The sequence below is a fragment of the Giraffa tippelskirchi genome, chromosome Y (genome assembly GCF_054371585.1).
Source record: "Giraffa tippelskirchi isolate mGirTip1 chromosome Y, T2T-mGirTip1v1.2.pri, whole genome shotgun sequence".
Taxonomy (NCBI): domain Eukaryota; kingdom Metazoa; phylum Chordata; class Mammalia; order Artiodactyla; family Giraffidae; genus Giraffa; species Giraffa tippelskirchi.
The window spans coordinates 23,278,126-23,284,201 of record NC_137290.1 but is presented as its reverse complement, the minus strand read 5'-3'; the positions used below and the strand labels follow the sequence as shown (position 1 = coordinate 23,284,201).

Sequence of the window (6,076 nt, the reverse complement as noted above, 5' to 3'; positions counted from 1 at the left end):
TATTCTTTCACTGTCAATATCACCAGCCTCCTTGCTTTTCTCTGCAGAAAGCAAGACTTTGGAAGCCAGGCTTTCTTTGAGGGCATGGATGTAGGGCCGGGTACCCCGGATTTCCAGATGTTGTCTTGAATTTTTTTTTTTCTTCTTACAGAGTGAATGAGATGAGGAAGATCTCTGATTTACTGATTGATAAGAGCATCTGCCAGGATGTCCTGTCTAAAAATACTATTCCTGTGAAGGAGCCATTATCTGGTGCCTCCTGAAAGACCATTCTTTACAGTCTGCCTATGTCTTCTGAATAAAGGAGTTTTTACCTTTTTTTAACTTAAAAAGAAGTGCTTATATTTTTGTTGTAAAACTTTGTTGTAGGTGGGGCATGACTCATGGCATGCAAAATCTTAGTTCCCTGACCAGAGATGGAACCTGTGCCCCCTGTAGTGAAAGCATGGTCTTAACCACTGACTGCCAAGGAAGTGCCCTTAAAGCATTTTGTTTGGATGGCTGTTCCTCTTATGGCTGGAGACATAGGTAGTGGGATTTTAGTCCATCATGTATCTAAGCTGGCTTGTCTTCTTTCAGGACACCACAGGGATGAGTTGGGCGTTGGTTAGTGTGTTTTGATTTTTGCAGAATCGCATAGTTGAAGAAAAAGAAATGTTTTTATTTACATAATGAATGCACATGGGAGCAAACAAAGTACGATCCCATTATGGCCCGCCTGGCTCTTCTGTCCATGGAATTCTTTTTTATTTTTTATAATAAATTTATTTATTTTAGTTGGGGTACTTACTTTACAATATTGTAGTGGTTTTTGCCATACATTGACATGAATCAGCCATGGGTCCACTTGTGTTCCCCATCTTGAACCCCCCTCCCACCTCCCTCCCCATCCTACCCCTCTGGGTCATCCCATTGCCCAAACCCTGAGCCTTTGTCTCATGCATCGAACCTGGGTTGGTGTTCTGTTTCACATATGATAATAAACATGTTTCAATGCTGTTCTCTCAGAACGTCCCACCCTCACCTTCTCCCTCAGAGTCCATAAGACTGTTCTATGCATCAGTGTCTCTTATTCTGTCTCGCATATAGCGTTTCGTTACCATCTTTGAAATTCCATATATATGCATTAGTATACTGTATTGGTGTTTTTCTTTCTGGCTTACTCCACTCTGTATAATGGGCTCCAGGTTCATCCATCTCAATAGAACTGATTCAAATGTATTCTTTTTAATGGCTGAGTAATATTCCCTTGTGTATACGTACCACAGCTTCCTTATCCATTTGTCTGCTGATGGACATCTAGGTTGCTTCCATGTCCTAGCTATTGTAAACAGTGCTGCGATGAACATTGGGGTATATGCGTCTCTTTCAATTCTGGTTTCTTCGGTGTGTATGCCCAGCAGTGGAATTCTTAAGGTAAGAATACTGGAGTGGGTTGTCCCCCCTTATGCAAGTCAAAGTACAGAAAGATGATTAATGAAAATCCAGTCTATACCTGCAACTTATGATCACTGTTCCTCTTTATCAACCTCCTCACCCACCAAAAAAAAAAAAAGTGTGACCAGTGTTGGCCCCTTTTTTTTTTGTCCATCCTCGGTCCCTGTTGTCTCTATTTAGTCTCCTTGGGTAGCTCTTTTAAACCTCAGTCTGGGTGATCTGGTCCCAATCTTACAATGTCTAGACACTTTTGAAGCAGGAAGTCCAGGGGAGGGCTGCACTGTGTGTCTCATATGGGATCTTAGTTCCCCAGGGATCAAACCTGTGCTTCTTGAGTTGGAAGATGAAGTCATAAACACTGGACCACCAGGGAATCCCCTGGACCCCTTTTTATTGTCCCAACTGGAATGTGAGTGCTACTGCCATCTAGTGCGTGGAGGTCAGCAATTCTGTCAAACATTTTGCAGTGTCAGAATCGCTCCAGGCCCTCTACCCCGACCCCACTAGGCCCAAATGTCCACACTGAGAAACACAAGAACACACATATTAGTATCTGCATTTCCTTTCCTCCTTTCCCCCCCTTCCTTCCTTCCTTTCTTCCTTCCTCTCTTTCTTCCTTCCTTCCTTCCTTCCTTTTTCTTCCTTCCTTCCTTCCTTTCTTTCTTTCTTTCTTTCTTTTAACCCCTGGTTTGCATTTATAGCCTAAGCTGTCTTCCTATCGGCTGAGAAGTTCAAATGTTGACAGCCAGGGTGAATTCTGCAAGTATTCCCCATGTAGAAGGGCAGAGGTAGAAGGTGTCCTGATAAGCTAGTAGGAGCTAAATGAGAAAGAGAAGCTCATCTTTTCTCTCTGTGGAAGATGGTTGAGTCCATACACAGTTGAAAGTTTGAGAGACTTAACTCCTAAAGGTCCACTCCCAGGGAGCCTAGAGCAGTCCACTCCCTGGCTTTGGGTGGTTTCTCCTTAGAATGCACATTACAATAGCTCCTTGACCTCATGTTTTGTGAAAAGAAGTGCTTTATTTTTCATTGTTCTTGATTATGAATATTCAGTTTTTAGGCTAAAATTAAGAGATTGCACTTACTCTAGATACACCCGGGGAGGCAACATGCCCTTTAGGCTTCCCATGTGGCTTTGTGGGAAAGAATCCTCCTCCAGTGCAGGAGACGTGGGTTCGATGCCTGGGTCAAGAGCATCCCCTGAAGAAGGAAATGGCTATCCATTCCAAAATTCCAGCCTGGGAAATCTCATGGACAGAGAAGCCTGTTGGACTGCAGTCCATGTGGTTGCAAAGAATCTGACATGACTGAGCACACACACACAAACAAAAGCAAAAATAAACAAACAAAATTCAGTGCAGACACACACAGGTACACACGCATGCTCAACCCTGAGTATTTTGGTGATGTGTAGATCTGTTTGTATGAACCCCAAAGATTCATACAAGGTACACAAGGATTAAGGCAAATCATGCAGCATTTTCTGTACTCATGGACAGCATTGGTCCAAAACAGGGGCTTAAGGCCTTACCTGCCAATTGTAAACACCTAAGGAACCTTTATATGGCCAGTGCTCGGGCCTTCCCTCATGCCGCTGAATTCAGTGTTTGGGGCTGGGGACAAGTAGTCAGGCTTATTTTTCTAAACTCTGGACTGGAGCAATGCCAGTGTTAAGCCAAGTTTAGCAGTCAGCAGCTGGCACAGTTTCCAGCCTGTGAACAGAATCTGGCTCCCAACTGGTTTCTGTAAATGAAGTTTTATTGGAACGCAGCCACCTGCATGTAACACAATATTTTATGGCACTTTTGGAGTAGAGCCTGTACTCCTGCAGAGATTCATTTACTCTGTGGCTTGTTATGGAAAATATTGGGTGACCCCTGACTGATATGATTAGTTGTGTTTTTCGGTAAGAGCTGTGTGGAATCTGTTAACCACATAGGAATGTTGTAGAGAACAAGATGTCCTCCCATAACATGGGCAACACCGCCATCCCCAGCTACTCCGCTTCATGGGAAGAATTTTTGTGAGATACTTCTTTTCCAACTTTATGCATGAAAAGGCTGCCTGTGTTTTCCCTCTGGAATGCAGGGGTTCCTCATTTCTGAGAGCAGAAACGATGAAATGGGCCTCCTGTCTTTCCCCTTTTACTCTCATGTTCTCAGTTCAACTGTTGAAGTCCTAATCATACTGCTGTTTAGTTGGAACTTCCTCTTTTCTATGTTCATCAGTCCTCCTCCTCCTTTTTTGGGGGGGGGTGCACTTTTATCCCTCTTTCATGCTGCCTGTTCAGTTTGTAAGAGGCCTTTCCAGTAAAATTGAATGCACATTTTTCCCCCTCTAAAGTAGCTGCACATTCAGCCATTCTCCTTGCAAGCATCTTCAGCCCTGGTCCTGAGAGTGTCTCTGAAGGGCCCCAGATCATCAGGTACACACACACCAGACAAACACATGAATGCACACGTGCACACTCGGGTCAGAATTTTTAGAGCTATTTCTTTAATGACAAGATTGCTGTCCCAGTTTGCTTTGAAAGCTCACTTTTGGATTCTCGCTGGTGGCCAACCCCAAGTGTTTCCTTGGGACAGGGCCCTTCCTAATCTTGCCTCATTATGGTAATAAATGAAGTTGGAGCGATTTGTGGCTCCAGTCTCCTATGAGTGGGTTGGGTGGGGATTTGGGGTGACTACCTGTGGCCCCTTAAAATGGTAAGTCTCTGGTGTGTGGTATTAGGAGCACCCCCCCCACACTTCTTGGGTGCAGGGCAGCATGCAAGGGTCATGTTAAGAGGGAGAATGAAGGCTTTGGAGGAGCCCTGCATTCCAGCATTCAGTCTGTACCTTGGTCTTTCTACCAGGTTGGTGGATGGAGCTGACGTTCCGGGTAGGGGTAGCAAAGAGATGGGAGAAGTCAGTAGTGAGCTCACAGCCAGTGGAACTAGCTCAGAGGTGGCTCATCTTTGTTCCTGAGGGATCCTTGAGGGAGCCTACATCCTTTCTGACCTGCTTTCAGGGAACAGTCAGAGGAACTTGGCACCCCTTATCAGAGCCTAAGTGCATTCGGGTCTATCGGAGGTGATGTCAGGGTGAAAGACAATGTTTCCTGTCTGCATAGTCTCTCACTGTTTTCTGGGCCTTTGCTGCTTCCACCGTTTTGTCCCTTTGCTACGTTTTGGGGGTCACTAGAGGCAGCAGCTGAGGAAGAGGGGAAGGAATTCAAGAAATGCAAGCTCATGGATCTTTGGGAATCTGGGCCAGCTTGGTGAAACAAAGACCCACAGCAGACATGGAGGTTGGGTTGGTGGTAGGGACAGGCAGGAACTTTGGATCTGAGTCATTAAGTAGAGGCATTTTCCCACAGTCAGTGTGAGGAGGAGTTGGCACCCTACCTGAGCAATAAGACACATGTTCATGTCGAAGACTAATTAGTCCCCATTCCTCAGATAGATGCAAGGAGCCAAAAGGAGGTACAGCACACCACCTGGAGTATATGTCTGTCTTCTATTTTCCCATTCTCTAAATATTTATTTGGCTAGGCAGGGTCTTATTTGTGAGGCACGGGATCTTTGACCTTCCTTGGTGGCATGTGAACCCTTAGTTGTGGCATGTGGAATCTAGTTCCCTGACTAGAGATCAAACCTGAGCTCCCCGCATTTGGAATATGGAGTCTTAATGTCTGTACCTGCAGATACCAAGGACATTCCTATTTTCCCTTTCTTTCTAACGTGAGCTTGAGACTAGGTTGATGAAGAATGAAGTCTCTGGGTAAATGAGGAGCTGGGCTCCCCATCTTTATCAAAGAATTGATGCTTTTGAACTGTGTTGTTGGAGAAGACTCTTGAGAGTCCCTTGGATTGCAAAGAGATCCAGCCAGTCCATCCTAAAGGCAATCAGTCCTGAGTGTTCATTGGAAGGACTGATGTTGAAGCTGAAACTCCAAGACTTCGGCCACCTGACGCAAAGAGCCGAATCATTTGAAAAGACCCTGATACTTGGAAGGATTTGTGGGCAAAGAGTTGGGCATGACTGAGCAACTGAATTGATTACAGTATCATCAGGAATTCTGTGTGCATACAAAACTGAAAATAAAAATCAAGGTTAATGATGAAGCAACTCTCCATAGCCAGAAATAGCAAATTGGATTCACAGAAATACATAGAGCAGAGATATAGAGGTGTCTGGGAGCAGAAAATGGAGAATCAAAGTGGGATACAGAAGTCAACTCAGGATTAAAAAACATAAATTAAAACAGATCCTAAAGGTTAGATTCCTAAGGTTATATCATTCATAGCAAATTTTAAAAACAAATTAAGAACCTAGAAAGAGGGGAGACTCCCAGATCACAGTTGTTTTCTACCTTACTATATATGAGATATATATATATATATATATATATATATATGAAATATGTTAATAAATAGGTTTGCTTAGTATTATTAGTATTATTAGTATTAGAAAGGCAATCATTCATTTCAGTTCACTTCAGTTATCCAGTCATTTGTGACCCCACGGACTGCAGTATGCTAGGCCTTCCTGTGTCTCACCAATTCCTGGAGAGTACTCAAATTCATGTCCATTGAGTCGGTGATGCCATCCAACCATCTCTTCCTCTTTCGTCCCCTTCTCCTCTCACCTTCAATCTT

At 44.0% G+C, this 6,076-nt stretch overlaps 1 non-coding gene across 1 annotated transcript; it reads left to right on the top strand.

Annotated features, from left to right (window-relative positions):
• Window positions 1–495: 495 nt before the first annotated feature.
• LOC145537860 (small nucleolar RNA SNORA79) lies at window positions 496–642 on the top strand. Its single transcript, XR_014076458.1, has one exon. It is a non-coding gene; the product is annotated as a small nucleolar RNA SNORA79 (small nucleolar RNA).
• The last annotated feature ends 5,434 nt before the right edge of the window (window positions 643–6,076 follow it).